This window comes from Carcharodon carcharias, chromosome 18 (genome assembly GCF_017639515.1).
Source record: "Carcharodon carcharias isolate sCarCar2 chromosome 18, sCarCar2.pri, whole genome shotgun sequence".
NCBI classification, from domain to species: domain Eukaryota; kingdom Metazoa; phylum Chordata; class Chondrichthyes; order Lamniformes; family Lamnidae; genus Carcharodon; species Carcharodon carcharias.
In genome coordinates, this window is record NC_054484.1 from 36,826,698 (window position 1) to 36,852,917 (window position 26,220).

The window sequence follows — 26,220 nt, forward strand, 5'->3', positions numbered from 1 at the left end:
CATAGTTCTGTTACAGTTTTGCCTGTCAATCTTTGACTAATATTTGCATTACCCAGATCTATTTTCACCCGATTGAAATTCACTCTCTTCCAATTAATTATTTCTACTCTGAATTGCTTCTTGTCCTTGTCCATGGCTGACCTAAACAATATGAAACTTTGATTACTGTCTCCCAAAGGCTCCCTTACTGACACTTAATCCACTTGGCTTACCTGATTCCCCAAAGATGAGTCTTACCATGTTGCACCGGAAACAAACTGATCTCAAAAATTCTCCTGAACACATTTCAGAAACTCATCCTCCTCTCTTCACACTATTATCATTCCAGTCTATATTAACATAATTCAAGTTCCCCATTACAACTATAGTTTTTACACCTATCTGTAATTAAGATTGATTAAGATTATCCCCTTTGAGGTTGCGCTTGCTAATTTCTTCCCTAGTACCCTAAAGTCTGCTTGCAGGACCTCATCTCTGTTCTACCTATGTTGTTGGTACAGAAAAGGGACCACTACTGCAGGCTGCACATCCTCCCACCTCACACTACTTTGTAATGTCAGTGATGTGCTTGACTCCTGCACCAGGGAGGCAACACACTATCCTGGATTCAGGTCTGCGGCTGCAGAAATTCCTGTCTGTACCCCGCATTATAGAATTTCCTATCATTATTGCTTTCCCAATCTTCATCCTGCCACCTTGCACAGCTGAGTGGGATGTGGTGCTGGCTCTGGCTGCACTCTCCAGAGTAATCATCACTCCCGCCAGTATGCAGAACTGAATACCAGTTGGAGAGCGAGATGCACTCTGGGACTCCAGCGCTAACTGCCTGATCTTCCTTGACTGTCTGTCAATTACCCATTCCCTTTCTGCCTGCAAAGCCTCAAGCTGCATGGTGACCACATCCAGAAACGTGCTGTCCACAAAACCCCTCAGCTTTGTGATTGCATCATTTTGGTGCCAACAGCTGCTCGAAGTCCAAAACCTGGAGCATGGGTTGCTCTAGCTGCAGGTATCCAGGACACTTGAAAGGTCCTGGAGTTTCCACATGGAACAGAATGTGCACTTCATGTGACTGAGATACCCTGCCATACCTCTATTTATTAGACTATTAACTGATATAGCAGAGATAAACATAAGACTTTTTTTATTCCTTCATGAGATGTAGGCGTTGCTGGCAAGGCCAGCATTTGTTGCCCATCCCTAATTACCCTTGAAAAGGTGGTGGTGAGTTAAAATGAGGTCACATTAGAAAATAGTTTCCAAAGCATTGCCATTGTCCTTTGCTTCACTTCACATGTACATAACGCAGAAAGGCCATGTTCTGTTGTTAGTATGGACTTCATCCTGTATTACATGGGCCAGCAGATGTATAGAAAATCCATCAACTGGAATCTTACCTCCAAACCACATACCATCCTGACCTGGAAATATATCATCACTCCTTCACTGTTGCTGGTTCAAACACTGGGAACGTCCTACCTATTAACACTGTGTGTATAGCTATACCAGATGGGCTGCAGTGGTTCAAGATGGTAGCTCGCCATTGCCTTCTCAAGGGTAATTAGGGATGGACAATAAATGCTGGCCTTGCCAGTGATGCTCACATCCCACAAATAATTAAAAAAAAACCTCTCTAAGCCCTTGACATGCTTCCTAAAGTGTGGTGGCTGCAATTGCACACAATGGGCTGAATTTTCCCCCTGTCAGGGGCGATGTTGAAGGGCAGGCGCGCACAGGCGCGCTTCCAATTGGCGCCTCCAATGGGGGTGTGGGCACCATTTTACGTCCCGCCCAGCATGACATCCACACAGAAGCACTATGCACTTCCTGTGCGGGCTGTGGGGGAATCCCAAAATTGAGAGTGCGCTCTTTCGTGCATGTGCATGAAAGAGTGCACTCAGCTCCCTGAGGCTAAGTGCAGCCTCGGGGAGATCAGCTCTAAATGTTAAAACCTAAAATAGAAAAATAAAATTTCCATAACATGTCCCAGCTCATGTGACAATGTCACATGAGTTGGGACATGTCCATAATTTTCACAAAAACTTTATTAAAATTTTTTAATAGTTACATGAAACCTCATCCCATCTGTGGATGAGGTTTTATCCTTTTACAATTCGCGCCAGGGCTCCTTGCCTGCTCGCCAACCTTAAGGTTGGATGGGCAGGTCCTTTAATTACTTAATTGACTTTGTCAATGGTCTCAATTGGCCATTGACAGGTCGGCGGGCATGCTGCTGATTTCGCTGCACCCCCGCTTTCTTGAAAATTTAAATGGGGTGCGGTGACGTCTGGAGCTCCCCCCCTCGTCGTCACCGCGCGTCATTTTACACGTCGGCGAGCAGGGGTGGGGCCTGCTCGCCGACATGCAAAGTCCTACCCAATATGCCAGCTGAGGTCTAACCAGAGATTCATAAAGGTCTAGCTAGACTTCCATGTTTTACATTTGCAGCCCCTATTCACAAGTATCCCATTTGCTATCTTAACTTTCACTATCACGTTCAAAGATTTGTGACCACGCACCCCAAGTCTCCATGTTCAAGAGTTCCCTCGCAATTTTACCATTTAGTTAATACTGCCTCTCCATGTTACTTCTTCTAAAATGCGCTGCTAATCTAACAGCATAAAACTGCACTTGCCATGTGTCCGCCCCTTCACCAAGTCTATGTTTTCCTGAAAACATTGTCCTCAGTCCCTCAAAATGATTGACACCTTTGTGGGTCCTGAGGTGACTTAGCAGGCCAAACCTGGAGGCAGAGGTCTCTGGGCAGAGAGGGCAAGAGTTGCCCTGAGGAAGGGGGCATTCTCAAGCCAGGCTCTGCTTTCTCTGCTCCAGCTTTTGTTGCTTCTCCACAGCACATTTTATGCAGACAGTTTCTCACTGCGTTGCGGTTTGTTGGATGAGACGCCACCACATGGCATGGTTACTGGTAAGTTCCTCCCATGCACTGATGTCAATTTGTCATAAAAACAGGAAATGCTGGAAAAACTCAGGTCTGGCAGCATCTATGAAGGAAGAAACAGAGTTAACGTTTTGAGTCTGTATGACTCTTCAGGTGGAATTTTCCGTGCCAGCTGGCGGCAGGCATGATTGGTGGCGTGAGTGGACAATATGGTGAGATCGGTTTCACGACGGCAGGAAGGCAGGTCGTGATTTTCCGCTCAGCCTGCCGATGGTGGGTCGCATTTCCTGCCATCGGTAATCAGGAACCTCATTGTAATACATCAGCATATCATTATCAAGCCATCTCGACGGGCTTTTGCGCCCCCTCTGGATCGCGTCCACATCAGCGGGAAAGCACACCAACGTGTTTCACAACAGCACAGAGGCGACGAGCACTTGGTGGCCTGCTTTTTCGGTGAACTGGAGGTGAGGGCATGGTGACTTTCTGCAGAGCTCGCCAGTGTTGTCTGTTGCTTTGCAGGCTTCAGGGGTGCCGGGGGGTCGGGGTTAAGTGCCAACCTGCTTTGGAGGTGACTTTTGAGGGTGAGGGGGAACGGTGGGCAAATGCAGCCTTGCCTCTGAGGTTACTGGTGGCGGTAGCAGCGGGCAAGGATAGCCCTGCTGTTGCATATAGTGCACAAACATTCGGGGTGCGGGGGTAGGATGGGTGAGGGAAGAGGCCACGCATTTGGGAAACCTGAAGAATGTGACCATTCCTCTGCAATTGAGTCAGTTCAGGCGCAGCCACATTGATATCAGTAGGGTCAAGCTCCTAGCTTATCTGCTCACTCAAGCAACGCAGAGGCATCAAAGTGCCACCAAATTCTCCAGAGCTCCCTGCACCACCCCCACACCCCCACCTCAGCCCTGCCACAGACTGCAAATTCATGAGAACTTTAGTGGACTGCAGAGCAGTTGGATTACACATGTTGTACAATCTTCTCGCTAAAGCTGGTCATGGAGCAGTCACTGCTGGAGGTGCTCAAAGCCCCTTGCAATGTCAGCATCCAGGTTTGTACCAGTCTCCCCCATGGCTCAAGCTAACATGGCAGCCATACAGCACAATATCTCTGGCCATCCAAGTGGTGGCCAGCACTCTCTGGGAAGCATTAAGGGGCCATCACACTTAACCAGGACAGATTCTTAAGTACACCCATGCTAACTACATGTTTCTTTCTTTCACCCTGCAGGAGCACTACATCAGGATCATGGATTCTGCTGAACTAGCTGTCTGCCTTATGGCCTACAGAGCCCAATGAAGATGGAGGAGAGTGCGACTGAGGCTCCTGGCTGCACAGAGGTAGAGGAAGAAGGGGCCGCTGCACACGCGCCCAAGGTCCACAGCAAGCCATCGCAGGCCAGCGCCTTGTGACACCCAGGGTCTATAAACATCGCCTTTCATTCCTGATGGACCTAAGAAAAAAACTTGAAGAAAAAGTTGAAGAAACCTCATTACAGACTTGGAAGTGAGGAATCCACAAGGGTGTGTGGAAGGCCATTACAGAAAATTGCAAGAACATGAGTGACAAAGTTCATGCGATAGTGAGCAAAAATACAAAAACGAAGCTGTACTTACATTGTAGAATAGGTGGTGTTTCCAATGGCTCAACATCCAGAGGGCAGCTAAAAGAGAACTGCAAATAAAAACCAAAGGATTAAAAAAAAGGAATTCAGTGACATGAAGAAATGAAGACTGTCTTAAACAGCAGAATGGAAGCACAGGAGAAGAAAATCGAGGAGATGCCGTTGAAATACAGAAAAGCTCAAGGTGAAGCAAGTAAACTTCGCAAAGATAAAGAAAACCTGTTGAAAGACCTTTGCATGTTACAAGAATCCCCCAAGACAAAGTTTATCCTTCTGAAACACTGTGAAGCAAAGCAAAATGAATTTAACGTCACGCTGAACAAACTGAAGAACAAGTTGACAGAGAAGACTCAGCAATGTTCAATATTCTAGGAGGAACCGAAGGCTCCAGGAAACAGACTGAGTTGAAGATACAGTTGAATGGAAAAGAGGATAATGAAGCCAAGAGTAGCACAATTACAGAACTGAAACAAGTTAACACTTCATCAGAGACAGACCTAGCTTATGGTGAAACCAAAATGAAAGTTCTACTGTGGTCAGAGAAACAAAAAACAGAAATAAAACTGAAAAATGTAAATCTGACTCTGAAACACAAGGAACTAGAAGAAAAAGCACTGGATGTCTCAGACGTGCTGAGAACCACTGCCCTGAAAAAAAAATCATATGCTTGCAAAACAATTTGAAAATAAAACAGCAAACAAATCTTTGGTTGAAATTGTGAAACAAGTGGAAATGAAGATTCCATTTGCGAAACATGTTGTCCAGCAACAAACGGTGGATACCAAAGAAAAAGAAACATTGAGTCCACACTAGGAATGAACAGAATGCAGATTCCCCTCAGAAGGAACAGGACAAACCCACAGTGTCCAATAAAAGTAGCCAAATTGTTAATAAAGATAAGTAAAACTCAAAGGAGCACAAAAAGTGAATCAAATGGAGATAGCCAAGTACCAGAAACACAGAGTACCACTATCATTCCACCAAACATGACAGACTGGGATGTGGAAGGACTGTTAAGTCTTAAGAGCGTCTGAATTTATAAAGTCAGACACTTGAGATGGGGGAGAAGGGATAGCAAGTTTGAAGGAAGCGATAGCAAGATTGTATTACAAGTAGTTACACTCCATTGGAAGGGGAAATTTTCTTTGGAGGAGAAAGGGGGATGTTGTATGATACTGTATGTACCTGCATACCATTATAATGTAAAGGTGCTCGGCAGAGCAAAGGTTAATGTGGGATTGGAGAATAGCACCACTCACTGTATGATGCATATAATCACATAGTAGTAGGTGAGAGAACACTTTAGAAAGAACACTCTGGAGCCAACCTGCATGGAGGTAACAGCACAATGCATGAAAGTAACCTGGGATCTGTAAATAGTTAAAGATTAGTTTGAGTTTAAATATACAAGTCTCAAGATCTTATCATTGAGGCATCTTAAGAACTAATATTACAACATGGAGGACTCACACTGGTGGAGTGAAGGTCATTGACCATTTGCAACACTGCACCCGTGATGACCTCCTCTGCAATCTCTGTCCAGGCTTGCTTGGTCAGGCGGGGTGGTCTCCTTTTGCCATTCCTTGGGAGGATGACCTCCCGCGTTTCCCTTGCAGCCTGGTGGAGAACATGTAGGAAGGTATTGCTAAACCATGAGGGCCACCCATTGTCTTCCCTGTGCCACAGTGGTTCCTGGACAGCTCCTTGGGTCTAGATTTCTGGTGCAGAGGTGCAAGGATCTTGAATTTTTATGGAAGGCTCATCAACATTATTGTTGAGGCTAAAGTTGACAGCAAGGTAGTAATGTATGCAGGGCTGGCAACCCTTTAAATATGGTGCCAGCATCTGTCTTTGAGTAAGTGATACTGACATTGGTGGCTTGTTCCCCACCCCTGTTCGATAATTGGACTGGCCTTCTCCCTCCAGTTATTAATTGGGCTGCCACATTATCGTGTTTGGCTGGCCGCATGATACTCAAGTGGAAGCAGCAGCTGCTTTCATGGCCATCATGATAGCCAGGACATGCGGCCTTTGAACAAAATCCAGCCCAATATCAGTAGCGTCTGTCATTAAGAGGCCTCTGGTTTGTTTGCCAATCACTTAAAATCTGTGCCTTTTCCACTACTGACCTTTAATCATAGAGCCATTGCTGGCACAGAAGGAGCCCATTCGGTCCATCAAATCTACTCCATCTGCCACTGAAAACAGTATCTTCTTATTTACTTTATTTGAATCCTTTATGATTGTGAATACCTCTATTAAATCTTCTTTTAACCATCCCATCTCTAAGGAGAACAACCCCAGCTTCTCCAGTGTCTCCACTTAAGTGAAGTCTCTCATCTCTGATACCATTCTAGTAAATCTTTCCTGCACCCTCTCTAAGGATTTGACATCCTTAGTAAAGTTTGGTGCACATAACCAATCTCAATGCTCCAGTTGAGGTGTAACCAGTGATTTATAAAACTTCATCATTATTTTCCTTTTGTACTTTATTCTTCCATTAATAAAGTTAGGGTTGTATATGAGTTTTTAAGAACTCAACTTGTCCTGCCCCTTTCAAAGATTTGTGTACATATACCCTTAGGTCTCTCTGTTCCTGTACTGCATTTAAAATTGTACCATTTAGTTCATATTGCCTCTCTTCATTCTTCCTATCAAAGTGTGACACTTTACATGACTCTGTGTTAATTTTGATCTGCCACGTGTCTGCCCAATTCACCAATCTTTCTATGTCCTCCCGAAATCTGTTACTACCCTCCCACTGTTTACTACGTTTTTGAGTTTGGTGTGATCTGCAAATGTTGAAATTATGCCATGTGTATCCAGGTCATTAATATATGTCAAAAAGGGCAGTAGTTTTAATACCAACCCCTGGGGAAAGCCGCAGTCTCTTTGCCTTCCATCTGAGAAAAAAACATTCACCATTACTCTCTATTTTCTGCTCCTTCATCAATTTTGCATCCACGTTTCCACAATTTCTTTAATCCTGTAGGCTTTAATTTTGCTAACAAGCCTATATTTTGTCAAAGGCCTTTTGGAAATTCATATACAACATATCATTCACCCTCTCCATTAATTTGAATTCATCAAATAACGCAAATCAAGTTAGTCAAGCATGATTTCCCTTTAATCAAACTGTGCTGACCTTCATTTATGAGCTGAAAGTTTTCCAAATGCCAATTAAATTTGTCCTGGATTACTGGATGGAATTTTACTGAAATAGACCCACTTGCAGGGCATGGCATTAACATCTTGGTTTGGGTTTCCCAACTACTGACAGAGCGTGGCCACGATGATGACCCACAAAGGAAGGGTCTGCATTTAAAAGGGGCCTGGCAGGGATCAAAATGACTGCAGGAAACATGGCTGCTGAAGAGGAGTTTAGGAAGATATGGGAAGGGTGTCTAGCAACCTCACCCCTCTACCCCATCCTGGTACCATCACCAGCACTCCCTAGCTCTCTGAATGTTCCCTGGAGATCATGCTTGAGGCAGTGAAGGGCAGGAGGGAAGTGGTGTTTGCTGTGAATGTGATGGAGAGACCAACCAAACAAACTAAACAAGCATAGCTGAAGGTTACTGAGTTAGTGAGCAGCAGATGTGTTATCCCTTGTAGCTGGGTGTGGTGCTGAAAGAGGTTTAATGACCTAATAAGGACAGAAAAGAGATGTGACAGAAAACATTTTGGTGGCAACCTCCACTCTCTGACTTCCCCACTTCCTCTTGCACTCTGAGCACTCCTCAGACTAACACATTGTGCTGTCAGAGCTGCTATTTTTTTTAGATGAGCTGATACATAGAAACTCACAAATATAGCTGGCAGGAAAAGACCAGCTGGTGAAACATGATTTGATCTTGACAAATCTATGTAGGCTTTCCTTAATTAACTCACATCTGTTCAAATGACTGGCAATTTTGTCCTGGATTATTAACTCCCACCACTGAGGTCAAACTGACTGACCTGTAGTTATTTGGCTTATCCTAACTCCTTTTTGAACAGGGGTGTAATATTTGCAATTTTCCAGTCCTCTGGCACCATTCCTGTATCTAAGGAATATTATGGCCAGTGCCTCTACAACTTCCACCTTTACTTCCCTCAGTATGCTCGGATGCATCTCATCTGCTTCTGGAGAATTATCAACTTTAAGTGCTGGCAGCCTTTCTAATACCTCTTCTTTAACAATGTTCAGCCTATCCAACACCCTAACTATCTTCTTCTTCACTATGATTTTGGAAGCATCTTTTATTTTCTTGGTAAATACAAATGCAATGTGCTCCGTTAGTACCTCAGCCATGTCCTTTGCCTCCATGCAATAAGGCTCCTTTGTGGTGCCTAATCAGCCCCACTCTTACCACCATTTTAGTATTTATATCCCTATGGAAAACTTTTGGAGTCTCTTTTATGTTAACTTCCAATCATTTCTCATAACCTTTCTTTGCCTCTTTTATTTCTTTTTTCACTTCCTTCAGAACTTTCCACATTCAGCCTGATTCTCACTCATATTACTCAGCTGAGTAATTAACATCTGTTAAACGCACCCTTTTTCTGCTGCATCTTACTGTCAGGAAAATATAATAATTTTCATTATGTTATTGCAGTTTATTGTAACTTAGGAATAGTGTATATATGTGTGGGTATTAATTGAATGAAAGACAGCTGGTCTGAAGGCTTTGATGTATCAGAAAAGAAGCTAGGTTTGAAATGTTAAATAGGTAAACATGGCTGAAGTTTTTGAATGTGAGGTGTGAAGGGAAATTTGCATTTTTAGATAAACCAGAGTAATTTGAATTTCAAAAGAGATGGTCAAATATTACAGTTAGCCTGAAAAAGCCAAACATTGTGTTTATTTTTCCTAAAGCTTACTGATAAATTTGGTACTATGAAAGACTTTTATTATTAGAAAAGTAGAATTGAAAGGATATATCGAAACAATGGGATTTACATTAAAAAGGGAGAAACCAGTATAAAGGAGATGAGGTTATATGTAAAAGGAAGGCATTCTATGATCTAACAAGGGTGACAAGCCTCCAGCCTCTAAGCCTCAAGTTGCTGTCTACACGAACTGAAGTGAAGAAAACTCACTTTGAATTTGACTGTTCAGGGTAGAGTGTTATTTTGCCTGGGTCTTTTAAAATCTGTGAGTCTTACTGTTGCATTAATGGAGGTGATCTTATTACTACTGAACTCAAGGCAAGCATCTTGAAATAAATACAAACTGTAAAATAGCCATGTTTCAAGTTTCCCTCTGGGATTTGAACAACTCAGCATTCGCCATCTGTTGAATCATAACGTTACTTTCAAGCTCTTTTGTCATTCAGAGAGTTCTGACTTCCGTCGTGGGAATGAATCTAGACTCTATCTGAACAACCTCCTCTTTAAAAGCAGCCCATAGTTCTGTTACAGTTTTGCCTGCCAATCTTTGACTAATATTTACTTTGCCCAGATCTATTTTCACCCAATTGAAATTCACTCTCCTCCAATTAATTATTTCTACTTTGAATTGCTTCTTGTCCTTGTGCATGGCTGACCTAAACAATGTGATACATTGATTACTGTCTCCCAAAGGCTCCCTTATTGACACTTAATCACTTGACCTACCTGATTCCCCAAAGATGAGTCTTACCATGTTGCACTGGAAACATACTGATGTCAAAAATTCTCCGGAACACACTTCAGAAACCTGTCCTCCGCTCTTCACACTATTATCATTCCAGTCTATATTAACATAATTCAAGTTCCCCATTACAACTATTGATTTTGCACATATCTGCAATTAAAATTAATTAATCACCTTTGAGGTTATTCTTGCTAATTTCTTCCCTAGTACCCTAAAATCTGCTTGCAGGACCTCACTCTGTTCTACCTATGTTGTTGGTACAGAAAAGGGACCACTACTGCAGGCTGCACATCCTCCCACCTCACACTACTTTGTAATGTCAGTGATGTGTTTGACTCCTGCACCAGGGAGGCAACACACTATCCTGGATTCAGGTCTGCGGCTGCAGAAATACCTGTCTGTACCCCTCATTATAGAATTTCCTATCATTATTGCTTTCCCAATCTTCGTCCTGCCACCTTGCACAGCTGAGTGGGATGTGGTGCCATGGAATTGGCTCTGGCTGCACTCTCCAAAGTAATCATCACTCCCGCCAGTATGCAGAACTGAATACCGGTTGGAGAGGGAGATGCACTCCGGGAGCTCCAGTGCTAACTGCCTGATCCTCCTTGACTGTCTGTCAATTACCCATTCCCTTTCTGCCTGCAAAGCCTCAAGCTGCATGGTGACCACATCCAGAAACATGCTGTCCACAAAATCCCTCAGCTTTGTGATTGCGTCATTGTGGTGCCAGCAGCTGCTCAAAGTCCAAAACCTGGAGCTTGGGCTGCTCTAGCTGCAGGTATCCAGGACACTTGAAAGGTCGTGGAGTTTCCACATGGAACAGAATGTGCACTTCATGTGACTGAGATACCCTGCCATACCTCTATTTATTAGACTATTAACTGATATAGCAGAGATAAACATAAGATTTTTTTTATTCTTTCATGAGATGCAGGTGTTGCTGGCGAGGCCAGCATTTGTTGCCCATCCCTAATTACCCTTGAAAAGATGGTGGTGAGTTAAAATGAGGTCACATTAGAAAATAGTTTCCAAAGCATTGCCATTGTCATTTGCTTCACTTCACATGTACATAACGCAGAAAGGCCATGTTCTGTTGTTAGTATGGACTTCATCCTGTATTACAGGGGCCAGCAGATGTATAGAAAATCCATCAACTGGAATCTTACCTCCAAACCACATACCACCCTGACTTGGAAATATATCATCACTCCTTCACTGTTGCTGGTTCAAACACTGGGAACTTCCTACCTATTAACATTGTGTATAGCTATACCAGATGGGCTGCAGTGGTTCAAGATGGTAGCTCGCTATCGCCTTCTCAAGGGTAATTAGGGATGGACAATAAATGCTGGCCTTGCCAGTGATGCTCACATCCCACAATTAATTAAAAAAAACCTCTCTAAGCCCTTGACATGCTTCCTAAAGTGTGGTGGCTGTAATTGTACACAATGGGCTGAATTTTCCCCCTGTCAGGGGCGAAGTTGAAGGGAGGCGCGCACAGGCATGCTTCCAAATGGCACCCCCAATCGGAGGTGTGGGCACCATTTTACGTCCCGCCCAGCATGACATCCACACAGAAGCACTATGCGCTTCCTGTGCGGGATGTGGGGGATCCCAAAATTGAGAGTGCGCTCTTTCGCGCATGTGTATGAAAGAGTGTACTCAGCTCCCTGAGGCTAAGTGCAGCCTCAGGGAGATCAGCTCTAAATGTTAAAAACCTAAAATAGAAAAATAAAGTTTCCCTAACGATGTCACATGAGCTGGGACATGTCCATAATTTTCACAAAAACTTTATTAAAATTTTTAAAAAGCTACATGAAACCACATCCCGTCTGTAGATGAAGTTTTATGCTTTTTCTAATTCACGCCAGGGCTCCTTGCCTGCTCGCCAACCTTAAGGTTGGACGGGCAGGTCCTTTAATTACTTAATTGACTTTGTCAATGGCCTCAATTGGCCATTGACAGGTCGGCGGGCGTGCTGTTGATTTCGCTGCACCCCCGCTTTCTTGAAAATTTAAATGGAGTGCGGTGACGTCTGGAGTCCCCCCCCCTCCCCACCCCCCCACCCCCCCGTTGTCACCACACGTCATTTTACACGTCGGCGAGCAGGGGCGGGGCCAGCTCGCCGACATGCAAAGTCCTAGCCAATATGCCAGCTGAGGTCTAACCAGAGATTCATAAAGTCTAGCTAGACTTCCTTGTTTTACATTTGCAGCCCCTATTCACAAGTATCCCATTTGCTATCTTAACTTTCACTATCACGTTCAAAGATTTGTGACCACGCACCCCCAAGTCTCCATGTTCAAGAGTTCCCTCGCAATTTTACCATTTAGTTAATACTGCCTCTCCATGTTATTTCTTCTAAAATGCGCTGCTAATTTAACAGCATAAAACTGCACTTGCCATGTGTCCGCCCCTTCACCAAGTCTATGTTTTCCTGAAAACATTGTCCTCAGTCCCTCAAAATGATTGACACCTTTGTGGGTCCTGAGGTGACTTAGCAGGCCAAACCTAGAGGCAGAGGTCTCTGGGCAGAGAGGGCAAGAGTTGCCCTGTAGAAGGGGGCATTCTCAAGCCAGGGCTCTGCTTTCTCTGCTCCGGCTTTTGTTGTTTCTCCGCAGCACATTTTATGCAGACAATTTCTCACTGCGTTGCGGTTTGTTGGATGAGACGTCACCACATGGCATGGTTTCTGTTAAGATCCTCCCATGCACCGATGTCAATTTGTCATAAAAACAGGAAGTGTTGGAAAAACTCAGGTCTGGCAGCATCTATGAAGGAAGAAACAGAGTTAATGTTTCGAGTCCGTATGACTCTTCAGGCGGAATTTTCCGTGCCAGCTGGCGGCAGGCATGATTGGCGGCGTGAGTGGACAATATGGTGAGATCGGTTTCACAATGGAAGGAAGGCAGGTCATGATTTTCCGCTCGGCCCGCCATTCCTGCCATCGGTAATCAGGAACCTCATTGTAATACATCAGCCTATCATTATCAGGCCATCCAACCAAGCTTTTGCGCCCCCTCTGGATCACGTCCACATCAGCGGTAAAGCACACCAACCTGATTCACAACAGCACAGAGGCGACGAGCACTTGGTGGCCTACTTTTTGGGTGAACTGGAGATGAATGCACAGCGACTTTCTGCAGAGCTCGCCAGGGTTATCTGTTGCTTTGCAGGCTTCAGGGGTGCCGGGGGGTCGGGGTTAAGTGCCAACCTGCTTTTGAGGGTGAGGGGGAACGGTGGGCAAATGCAGCCTTGCCTCTGAAATGACTGGTGGCGGTAGCGGCGGGCAAGGACAGCCCTGCATGATTTGTGAATATAGTGCACAAACTTTCGGCGTGTCGGGGTAGGATGGGCGAGGGAAGAGGCCACGCATTTGGGAAACCTGTAGAAAGTGATCATTCCTCTGCAACTGAGTCAGTCCAGGCGCAGCCACATTGATAATAGTAGGGTCAGGCTCCTAGCTTATCTGCTCACTCAAGCAACGCAGAGACATCAAAGTGCCACCAAATTCTCCAGAGCTCCCTGCACCACCCCCACACCCCCACCTCAGCCCTGTCACAGACTGCAAATTCATGAGAACTTTAGTGGATTGCAGAGCAGTTGGACTACACATGTTGTACAATCTTCTCGCTAAAGCTGGTCATGGAGCAGTCACTGCTGGAGGTGCTCAAAGCCCCTTGCAATGTCAGCATCCCGGTTTGTACCAGTCTCCCCCATGGTTCAAGCTAACAGGGCAGCCCTGCAGCACAATATCTCTGGCCATCCAAGTGGTGGCCAGCACTCTCTGGGAAGCATTAAGGGGCCATCACACTTAACCAGGACAGGTTCCTAAGTACACCCATGCTAACTACATGTTTCTTTCTTTCACCCTGCAGGAGGACTACATCAGGATCATGGATCCTGCTAAACTAGCTGTCTGCCTTATGGCCTACAGAGCCCAATGAAGATGGAGGAGAGTGCGACTGAGGCTCCTGGCTACTTCCTCAGAGGCAGAGGAAGAAGGCCCGCTGCACACACCACCCAACATCCACAGCAAGCCATCGCAGACCAGCGCCTTGTGACACCCAGGGTCTATAGACATTGCCTTTCATTCCTGCAGATGATTGAGAACCAGTGTTGCCAAAAACCACAAATGTCTAGGGAACTGGTTGCTCACATCTGCCAGCTACTGCAGGATTTGGCACCACGGGGACATGGAGCGCATCTACTGCCAGTGGCTGTGAAATTGACTGTGGCCCTCAATTTACATGTCAGTGGCTCCTTTCAGGGCTCCACAGGTGTCCTCCACTCACAAATGCATCCATGAGGCCATGGATGCCATCTTCCTGATGGCACACAACTTTGTGCATGTTGCCCAGGATCAGGACAGCCAGGATGCAAGAGATTGGATTCGTCCAGATTGCGGGTTTCCCACAGGTGCAAGGTGTGATTGACTGCACTCATGTGGAGCTCAGATCTCTGTTGCAACACATAGTGGAATACATCAACCACAAGGGCTTCCATTCGCTGAATGTGCAGCTGGTGTGCAACCAACAGAAACGCATCCTGCAAGTGTGCACATGGTTCCCAGGGAGTGTGCACGATGCCTATGTCGTCAGTTGGTCACAAACCCCTGGGATCCCTGGAATCTTCCAGGGTCCACAGAGGCTGCAGGCTTGGCTCCTCAGGGACAAGGGCTACCCGCAGATGCCGTGGCTGATGACATCCATGCGGCGGCCTCAGACTGCAGCAGAACAACGATATAATGAGGCTCATGCTGCAACTCGCATCTTGGTGGAGCAGACCATCGGGATGCTGAAGATGAGCGTCTGGTGCCTGGACCGGTCTGGTGGAGCCCTGCAATTTAGACTGCAGAGGGTGTCACGCATCATGTTGTTGCCAGCTGCACCCTTTACAACCTAGCATTCTAACGTGGAGTTGAGCTGGTTGAGGATGAGATGGAGGAGCTGCACGTCTCGTCCAATGAGGAGGATGCTGATGGGGATGAAGCTGAGGAGGTCCTTGGAGACGATGATGACGGGGATGAGGCTTTCATACTGGCTACATGAGGCAGGCATGCTTGGGAGGCCCTCATAGCTGCTAGATTTGTGGAGGATGATGACAACATGCAGTGAGGTGACTGTATAGTTCCTCACATTGCATTTGTGAACATTTAACTCCAGTCTGGCTTATGGCACCGTGAACACCCTCTGGGAAAATTCTCCTGTCATGGAGACACAGTGTAGGCCCTAATAGTTGCTCAATTGAAGGAGGATGATGACCACCTACATTGAGGACACTCCATAAACCTTCACACAGCCTCTGAGAATGTCTGACTCCTGTCTGGCCGAGGGCAGCTTGCTTTTGCGCCATGATCAGGCTCATATCATAGAGGAGCAGCCACGAAACTTTGGAAGCATCTGATGCTTTGTCCACCTTCAGCACTTGAGACCTTCAGGAGCTGGAGCACAGCATCGGTGGTAACAGATGCTGAAGAGATGGGGGCCTACCCCTCCTTAAAGGTGCTGAAAGCACACAGGGAGAACGAGAGAACTCTGTGGTGCCTGCCCACTACATTCTGGCAGCAATGACCAGCACCGTTGAGGTGCAGGCATCAGTAATGTCTCCAGGGAGTGTGAGGCCAGACCATCACTTTGGTCTGAAGGCTGCACAAAGCAAAGGGAAGAGGCCCTGGACTGAGACACCTGTCTTTATCTTGTGCAGAAAGGTTTCACACTTGAGTGACAAGAACACTGCTCATCAGAACAAGGAGCCACGGGCAGGGAGATATTCTTGGGAGTTTATTGACAATAGTCAACAGTATGTACAAGTGATTAACACCCATGCTCAGGCTGTGCAACTAATTCTCCTTAGCTGTCCTAACCTGCCACTAGGTCTTTGTGCTCCCTGGACATCCACAGAGGAGGTGGAGGCGGCCTGCTGACTGTGATGCCCTGCCTGTGATGACTTTGGCGGGCGTCCTCTGGAGGGCCGAGACTTGGAGGGCTCTGGCCTGCCTTCAGGGTCCTGCTGTATGCCAGTGGCACCCTCCTCGGCCTGTGGAGCTAGAGCTGCTGAGGTCACAGGAAGAGGGAAGTCGGATGTGCTGAGCACTTTCAGAGTCACCTTGATAGATGGGCCTGGAGTGTGCACCTGCGGATCCTATGGGTGCCCGGGGGTCCCAGGCTGACTCCTTGAGGAGCAGGGGTAGCTAGAGTGAGATTGAGCTGCGTACACACTGTTGGAGGCCAACTATGGCATCAATGATGGATTTGAGCCTGTGCAGCGGTGCAGGAGTGAAGGCCTGGACCAAGGTCTCCATGGCGGCCTCCATGCTACCAGTGTTGACCTTGGTGCATTGGAATGCCAGCATTATCACCTCAGACTGAGGGCGAACGGACTCCTCCATCATGGCTTGCAATCTGATCTGTGCAGTGGACATGCCTTCCTGATGTTCCCAAGCTTGCCTTTGCAGCTCTAGCAACTGTAACATGACTGAGCCCAGAGGCTCGACATCTGACTCGGACACAGCAAATTTCTGGCCTCCAGCAGTCCTTCGTGCGCCAGACACCTGGGAAGTCCCTGCCACCGTCTGCAGTGGATCAGACAGTGCAATCTGCTCACCAGATGGTGATCCTGGGGCTACCCTAAAGCTAGGTTCCACCGAGGTCATAGAGTTATACAGCACAGAAACAGGCCCTTCAGTCCATCCTGTCCACACTGGCCATCAAACTCCTATCTATTCTATCCCCATTTTTCAGCACTTGGCCTGTAGTCCTGTATGCTATACCGTTTCAAGTGCTCATCAAAGTACTTCTTAAATGTTATGAGGGTCCCTGCCTCTAAAACCCACCATCACGGCCGGCAGGTACCTGCCCACTACCGCATTTGGTGCAAATTTGGGAAAATTCAGCCGTTTTTCTGTCAATTTGTCCCCTTTTCAATGAGGCCTTCGGAGTGCCTTTAAAATGTTTTATCTATTCTCTGTGGGATTGAGTACCATCCTTAAGTTGTGAAAAGCTGATTATTTGGCAAACAGGTGCAGTTCCTGACTTCACATGATTATGGCTGCAATGCTGGAGGAAGTGACTTTGGTGAGGATGCTGGGGCTTGTACAGCTGTGTCAGCATAGCCTTCCAAAAATTGCACATCCAGACCTTCCACAACAAAGATCTTCATAAGAGGCTTCAGTCTACAACACTGTTGCAGTCACTCACCATCCTTCTTTATGGCATTAAGACTTGGATCACCTACCAAAGGCACCACTGGGAGCTGAAGAACTTCCACCAACCGTGTCTCTGCAGGATACCCAACGTACCCTGAATTCGATATAATCATGCTCACTATATATTGCCAAATTGCAAATTTTGAAATTTTACGCCCTGTACCCAAACCTAAGTCATTTTAAACTGGAGAAATATATAGTAACCAGGCTTAAAGCAGAGCAGCATGAAGAGTTTAGGAATGCGGGTCATTGAACTGAGGATCAGAGGTCCTGGTAATCAGCACTAAGGAATAAGGGGAAGACAATGCAAGTTGCTTTACTGTTTTCGACAAACCGCTCAAATTTATCAGATGTTTATGATCTCCGCTTTGCCGTTCCTTGCATACTAACAGATGCGCAGAAGCAGGTTGCGGGCTGTAGTGTGAGGTGAACCGCAGAGCTGACTGCAGGATGGGGTGAATTGTATTTGCAGCCGCTGCTTGCAACCTGGTTACCATCGAGCTGGTAAGCAAACGGGCGAGAATATAACACACGACTTTAGATGGCTATGATTTGGTTTTAATGCAGTGCAGTTAATGAATGATGAGCAATTGCCGTTGTTGCTGCACACTTAGTGGGGGGCGGGGGGTGCATTGAAGCCGCTGTCCAGCATCTAACTGATGTGGACGGAGCAGGGAAGAGCAGTCCCATTGGACGCTGCTGCTGTCAGTCAGCCGGCGGGGCACGCCCCTCACCATTGCCCGTCAATCAGGGTTTAACCCTGTCTCCCCACAGCGCTATTGGCTCGGCGTTGGGGTGGGGTGGGGGGGAAGGCGGCTGATTGGATGCGGGAAAGTAATGGTCGTGCTAGCCAATGGCTGGCGAGCTGTTGGATTAGGATTGGTGGAAGCTGCAGCTGTCAGTTATCGTTACTGGAGGGGGTGCAGTGCGGCTGTGAGCTAGAGTAAAGGGCTAGGGAGATGGAGGAGGACTGGGGGTAGTTTTCCCTTACATGATTATTATCTTAACAGGAAAAATACTATTTTCAGAACGACTGCAGAGTCGCATGTTCCGCTTTTCGTTTCCAGCTTGAAGTTTTATTACCGGCCCAGAAGGAGGAACATGATTTGACTTCCGATGATTTCTTTGGTTTGCTTTCTCCTCGTAAAGTATATGAGCAAGTGGAAGAAAAAAAATGTGCTTCTATTTTCCTAAGGAAAAAAACTGGGCTTTTGGTATCTGACGGATATATTTGGCCTGTTGAAGGGGCATAAGGACTCGAAACGTCAACTCTTTTCTTCTCCGCCGATGCTGCCAGACCAGGTTTTCCAGGTAATTCTGTTTTTGTTTTATATTTGGCCTGTTTACTTCATACCTTGCTTGGTGACATTCTTGGTTCGGTATTTAGGTTAATTCAACAAACGTTGACTCACTCGTCTCAAAGGATTATGTGAACTCCCTAGCTGATTTTAAGTGAGTATCTGCTATTTCTGCTGCTACCAGGATAAATGTTTCGTTTCCATAATATATTTATGTTTGGTTAACCGTGCTGTTGTCTTCTAGTCTACCTAGTCGTCGATAGCCAATTGCCTGCAATAGCTTCTGTTCACCACACCGTTATCTCTGCTGACCCTCAGAGATCTATTCTTGGCCCCTTCCTGTTTATCTTCTACCTGCTGCCCCTTGGCGATATCATCCCAAAATATTAGGTTCCATGTGCATGTTGATGACACCCAGCTGTACCTCACCACTGCCTCTCTTGATGTCCCTACTTGCCTCTGTTCTCTAGCCACGAACTCATTCCTTCTGATTGGTCACTGTTTGCGGCCGAGCCTTAATAACCTCGGTAACCCTGCTGTTATGTTTGTGAATACACAACGCATTCAAACAAAATAGAGTTAGAGATGTCAATAACCGAGGAGAGGATAAGAAGATTTGCAGTGAAAACTGAGACTTGGGTTTAGACTGGACTGGGGCCTGAAATTCTTAGCTATAACATTTTCAAGAGAGTGGGAGAGAACAGTATAGGTTGGCGATACTAATAAGGGATTTTTAAAACATAATTTGAATGTAAAACCATAAGAAATAGGAGTATACCTTATGGCTTGTCAAGCCTGCTGTGCCATTCAATACAATCATGGTTGATCTTCGGTTTCAACTCAGCTTTCCCGCTGGTCCCCATGTCCCTTGATTCCCTGACCGACCAAAGATCTGTCTATCCCAGCCTTAAATATATAAAATGACAGAGCATCTACAATCCCCTGAGGTAGAGAACTCCAAAGATTCACAACCCTTTGAGTGAAGAAATTTCTCCTCGGTCCTAAATGATTGGTCCCTTATCCTGATACTGTGCCCAACCCGCTCTCCCGTCTTCTTGATTCCCCAGCCAGCAGAAACAACCTTTCAGCCTCTACCCTGTCAAGTCCCTTCAAAATCTTGTATGTTTAAATGAGATTCTTCTAAACTGTTGAGAGTATAGCCCAATTTATTCAGCTTCCCATCAAAGAGCAACAATCTCAACCCAGGAACCAATTTAGTGAACCTTTGCTGGATGTTTTCCAATGCAATTACATACTTAAATATGGAGACCAAAACTGCACAGGGTACTCCAGTGTGGTCTTACCAAAACCTTTTACAATAGTAAATCGTTTGTTACAAAACAAATAAACTAAATTAACAAATCAAGGGATAAAGTGAAAGGCAGTTCCTTAAAGGGAAACTGCAAAAATAAAAGACAAAATTCAAAGGAAACTTACAAACATTAAATCAAAATGTGATTAAAGGGATCTATAAAGCACCCCAGCCCCTGCGGTGCCCACTGGGAATGGAAGGCCTCGATGGTACAGGACTTATTTATTCCTGTGCTCATTCCCAAGGCCAACGTGCCATTTGCCTTCCTAATTGCTTGTTGTACCTGCATACAAATTTTGTGTTTCTTTTATGAGTGCATCCAAGTCCCTCTGAACATCAAGATTTACAAGTTCCACATCTGTGAAAGAAAGAGTCTACTTCACTATTCTTGCAAAGTGAATAACCTAAAAAAAACACATCAGAATTGAAGGAGAATGTTGGAAGTTGCTTTAAGACTCAATTCTAATGGAAGAATGAATAAATTCTTTAAAAAAGTGAAATAATACAGTTCTTTGCATCAAGAGATAAGGAAGTTTATTAATAAAATGGGAATGGTACAGCTGTTGCTGTACACTGCAAACTGACAAACAGTGGAGATGAGGGAATGATTAAAACCTACTCACAATTCAGACAGGTATACAAGGACAAGAGAGTAATAATACTGGGATATTTAGCTATCCCAAAATGGGCTGAATAAAGTTAACACTGTAGTCAAAGTGAAAGATGTTTTTAGAACGCATCCAGTAGTTAAACAGGCTAATGAAAAACAGCTAATGGACAATAATCTTAAGGGGAGTGAAATACAAAAGTGAGAAAGTGATACTTTAGTTGGTCAGACCCCATCATGGGTACTGCATTCAGTTTTGACTACCAAACCTCAAGAAATATATACTAGCCTGTGAGAGTCTGTTCTGTTCCTCCTTACAAGCCTAGAGGAGTTACAGTGCAGATTCACCAGAATAATACCAGGGTTGAAATATTAAATTATGCGAAAGGATTTCACAGACTTGGTTTGTGTTCCTGAGTATATAAGTTTGAGTGTAGATGGAGCAAAACTGTTTCCTCTGATAAAGGAATCCAGAGGCATTGTTTTAAAATCAGATTTAGCATCTGAAACTCTCTTCCCTCCAAAGGCTGTGATTGCTGAGTCGTTTGAAATGTTCAGGAGTGAGATTGAAGGTTTTTTCTTATGTAAAAATACTTAGGGTTATGAAACAAAGATGAATAATTGAATTTGAGGTACAGATCAATTGTGATCCAACTGAATGGTGGAACAAGCTTGAGGAACTTAAAAGCCTACTATTTTCCTTTGTTTCTTTGTTGGCTAATATCTTTCTGAAAATGAAAGAAGTAATGTTTGATTCATTTCTAGAAAGTAAATGGGGCAAATAACTGTATGAGCTTGCGGTCATAACGCTGTTTGCTAGGTCTTGTGTGAGAATAGAACAGAATGATGAGTTAGATATAAGAGTACTGGACTGAAAAAAATTTGTATTGATGTATTGTCTTTAACATAGTAAAATGTTCCATGGCACTTTACAGGACTGTTGTCAAACAAAATTTGATACCAAGACCCATAAGGTGATATTAGGGCAGATGACCAAAAGCTTGATCAAAAGGTGGTTTTTAAGGAGTGTCTTAAGGGGGAAATAGAGGTGGAGAGATTTATGGAGGGAATTCCAGAGCTTAGGGCCCTAGCGGCTCAAGGCACAGCCACCAATGGTGGAGTGATTAAAATTGGGATTGTCCAAGAGTTCAGAATTGGATGAGCGCAGAGATCTCAATCAGTTGTAAGATGGAGGAAATTATAGAGATGGGGAGGGGTGAGACCCTGGGAGGATTTGAAATCAAAGAAGAAAATTGAGATCAGTGGTGGACTGGGAGCCAGGGTGTGTTGGCAAGTACAGGGGTGATGGTTGAACAGGATTCGGTATGAGTTATGATATGGGTACCAGAGTTTAGGATGACCTCGAGCTTATGGAAGATGGGAGGTTGATCGGGAGAGTTTCGGTTTGGTATAGTTTAGAGGAAGCGAAGGCATGGTTGAGGATTTCAGCAGCAGGTGAATGAAGGTGGGACAGAAACAGTGTTATGGAGCTGCAAGTAGGTGGTCTTGGCATTAAATGTGTGTATTATGGTCTAAAAGGATATCAGGTCTATGAACTGTCTGGATAAACCTCAGGCAATTGCCTGGAGTGAAATAGAGATGGTTGTGGGAACCAAAGACCTTGGTTTCCCAATATTTAGTTGGGGAAAAGTTGTTCCCATCCAGTACTGGATGCCTCACAATTAGTGTGACAAATTAGAGAGAGTGGAAGAGTCAAGTGAGATGGTGGTGACATAGTGCTAGGTATCATCACTGTAAGAGGCAAATTTTAGTAAGTGAATTTGGCTCAAAGTAGTTGGGCAGAAAAGTTTGCAAACTAGTTGCTGGTGCGAAATCTTCTAATGTGAGCTGGATAAAATACAAAATCAATTGACTACTATTATCTGAAAATGGCTACACCAAAGAATGGTGTTCCATGGATAAATAAAGAGATTAAAACTAAACCAATAATTAAAAAGGATGTCTTTTAAAAATTAATGCAGGTGAAGTGGAGAAAGATATAGAATCCAATTCCAATAATTGTGGAAAAGGATATTTTTCTGTTTTGCAAATTAGTAGAACTTAAACTGAATACAGATGTAATGGCCAAATGAGGAATTGGGAGATTTTGACTGCCATTTTGAATGGCTCTTTCGCACTGTATTAGCAGTTCCTGGCCCCCTCCTTTTCCTTGTGTATCCTGAAGAATCTTTGTCCTTTCAGAGGAGTTAGTCCATTATAGGTGGATGTTGTGGGACCTGATGGCAAGCTCCTTAGGCTTCTGTAAGAAGCCAGAAAGGAGATAGCAGAGGTTTTGGTCACAATTTTTCCAACTGTCAAGTATGCATATTGTGTGATGGTATTAGGAATGTGAAATAGTTGAATTTGTACATTTTTAAAATTATTTATACATGGGCTGTGGGCATCGCTGGCTAGGTCAGCATTTGTTGCCCATCCTTAATTGCCCACGTTCAGAGGGCATTTTTAAGAGTCAACCACATTGCTGTGGCCTGGAGTCACATGTAGATCAGACCAGTTGAGGACAGCAGACTTCCTTCCCTAAAGGACATCAGTGAACCACATGGGTTTTTTACAACAATCAACAGTGGTTTCATGGTCATTAGACTTTTAATTCCAGATATTTATTGAATTCAAACTCCACCACCTGCCTTGGTGGGATTCAACCCCAGGTCCACAGAGCATTACCCTGGGTGTCTGGATTACCAGTCCGGTGACAATACCACTATGCCACGGCCTCCCCATAAAATGGGATCCTGCGTCCAGCTCTCTTATAATCCTGGTTCTCGCCCAGAGCCAACCACAGCAGACTACAGTGTCTTGAAAAATAAAGCATATTAATTTTGTCTGAACAAATTTAGTGATCAAAACTTATTTATTTCATTAGCATGGATATAATGACTTATGTGTAATCCACTCTCATGGTCACTTATTTTAACCTGAGACAATGGGCTGGATTTTCATACCCAAAAAAGTCAAGAATGGGTGTGGAAATTGGAAAAACAGAGGCACCTGACTGGAAATGTGAATTTACTGCTCAAAAAGACCCCATTCGCAAACTTACTATAAGTGGGAAGAGGTTTGGGTTACAACCCCATAAGTGTGGCCTGCGACGTCTGGGTTATCATTGATAGGCCTAAGGGAAATTAGTTTTTCATGTCCCTCAGTATTCTCGTTGGACTAAGTGGGCTTTGGAAACCTTTGGAAAACCCGCCAAGTAAGAGAGTTCGGGAATCTTGGGGGCAGCCTCCTGAGCAGTTAGGAGCATTCTGACGGGTAAGTATTAAATCTTTTGACGACTTCAAATGTTATTATTAGATGCTGCCTTATAAGTTAGATGTGTTTTTACTGCAATAATTGATCATAGAACTTGGTCCTGCCAAGGTAGGTTGACCATTACATTGACCAGGATTGCATATTTGAAAAAGTTCTACTATGCATTCAAAGCTATAGAAAACAGTGTTTGAGAACTCTAGTGTCGTGATCTGAAGTAATGTAATTTCCATAGTAGTTTAACCTAGAAAAACATTGGCCTATTGCTTTAACTTAGAAATAACAGCCACCTGCTCCTGGAATTGTTTGAATGAGGGGGCATCTGGTGTAGCTTGGGGAAAACCGAGCCATCGGTTTCAGTTTCAATAGGCTCCATGTTCTGGAGCTGCAATGATATGTTTTGACAGCTGAGCCATTAAGAATGCATGGCTGAGTTTCAAAAGCTAGTGAACCATTTAGATCAGCCAGAGGTTGTGCACACAGTTTTATTAACAATTTTAAGAGGTTGCTAAAGGATTACCTGTCTTTAATGTGGTTTCTGTTTGTTTTTAACACCTGAATGACTACTTGAGGGGATTTAAGTTTATTTCAATGGGCCTGGAGTTTTTATTCAGTTTAAATGGTATGTGTTTGAATGACAACTCTGTTAGATTGTTGGAGGTTTAATTTTTGTACATTTCAAAGACTTCCCATTTCTATTACGTGGCTCCTGAGGCCTGTCCATTGTGTATACTGAGTGAATGGCTATGGAGGAATCATGGGAAATGGGGGCATGGTGGAAGTTTGAAGAGGCATAGATTGGGCCTGGGGGTATGAGGGAACATGAGGTATGTGAGGGGTATGGAGGAGGCATGGAGGTTTGAGGGGACATGGAGGGTGGGTGGCATGGTGAGAGTGAGGGGGCAGAAGAATGATGTGGAGAGCTGGATCGATGTTCCTGAGAACTGAGGCGGGCCTTCTAGCCAGTCTGCTTCCACACCTGAACTCTTCTGAACCTGCACCCAGCCCGCACCCAGTCGGGAGTTGCAAAACTTATCCTTATCCCATGCACACCTCTTCGAGACGAAAATATGGTGGGAATTGAGTGAGGAAGTGGGTGCAGATTTCTGAAATCAGGAATTAGCCTGACTTGAGTTTTACAAGCCTAACACACAAACCCAGCCCAATAACCTCTATTGGTAATCCTTCTGCTAGCAGTGTTGGAGGACTTCCTGTCAAGTCAAGGCAAAAGCCCTGCTACAAGTCACATTTTTAAAAATATAGTTTTCTCTTCTTTTGATTTCAGCTAGATCACAGCAATCTAATATTCGGGACACACAATTGAGTACTTGGACCAAAAGGATCTAATCAGAGGAAGCCAGCATGGATTTGTAATGGGTAAGTCATGTATAATAAACCTAGTTAAATTTTTTGAGGAAGTGACTAACCTAGTTAAGAAGTGTCCACAGATATTTTATAGAACACAACAGTTTGCTTTTGTTTAGTGCCTTTAATGTAATATAATATTCCTAGGTGCTTTGCAAGGAGTGTTATACAGCAAGATTTGACATCTTTCCGCATGAAAGATTAGGGCAAATCATCAAAAGTTTGGCCAAAGAAGTAGACTTTAAGCAGTGTCTTAAAGAAAGAAAGCAAGGTAAGGAGGTAAAGAGATTTATGCAGGAAATTCCTGAGCTTACGGCCTTGGCAGCTGAAGGCATGGCCATCAACGCTTAAGCAATGGAAATCAAGAATATTCAAAAGACCATAAGTAGACAAGTGCAGATATCTCAGAGGATTGTAGGGCTGGAGGAGATTAGAAGTAGGAAGGGGCACAGCCATGGAGAAATTTGAAAACAAGGATGCAAATGTAAATTTGATCTGTTGCTTAACTAAGAGCCAATCTAAGTCAGTGAGCACTGGGATGATGGGTGAACAGGACTTGGTGCAAGTTAGGATAAGGGTATGAGAATTTTGGATGATGTCAAGCTCATGGAAGGTAGAACACAGGAGACTGGCCAGGAGAGCATGAGAATAGTCAAGTCTACAAGTAACAAAGGCATGGATAAGAGTTTCAGCAACAGATGGGTTGAGGTATTGGCAGAGTCAGGCAATGTTACGGTGATGGAAAAAGGTGATCTCTGTGATGGCACAGATATGTGCTTGGAAACACATCTAAGACTCAAATATGACACCAGAGTTGCAAACAGTTTGGTTCAGCTTCATTCAATTGACAGGGAGAGAGGGATGGAGTTGGTGTCTTGGGAAAGGAATTTGTACCTAGTTCATAAGGACAGAAACTTCATATCCTTGAATCTCAATGCCAAGTTTCTTGGTGAGGTATCACTGTAGCAAAGTTTCTGAAAGAGCAGGACAAATTAGACAGCAGCTTCTGAATTTCTG

At 44.6% G+C, this 26,220-nt stretch overlaps 1 protein-coding gene across 2 annotated transcripts in view; it reads left to right on the plus strand.

The window, feature by feature from the left end:
- The first annotated feature begins 18,255 nt into the window (after window positions 1–18,255).
- The window catches only part of LOC121290542 (NXPE family member 3-like), a 65,810-nt gene continuing 57,845 nt past the window's right edge, over window positions 18,256–26,220 (plus strand). For both annotated transcript variants that reach the window (XM_041211041.1, XM_041211040.1), the window contains exons 1-2: window positions 18,256–18,662; window positions 25,124–25,215. The gene's annotated coding sequence lies outside the window, so the exon portion shown is untranslated. The remainder of the gene's footprint in view (window positions 18,663–25,123; window positions 25,216–26,220) is intronic.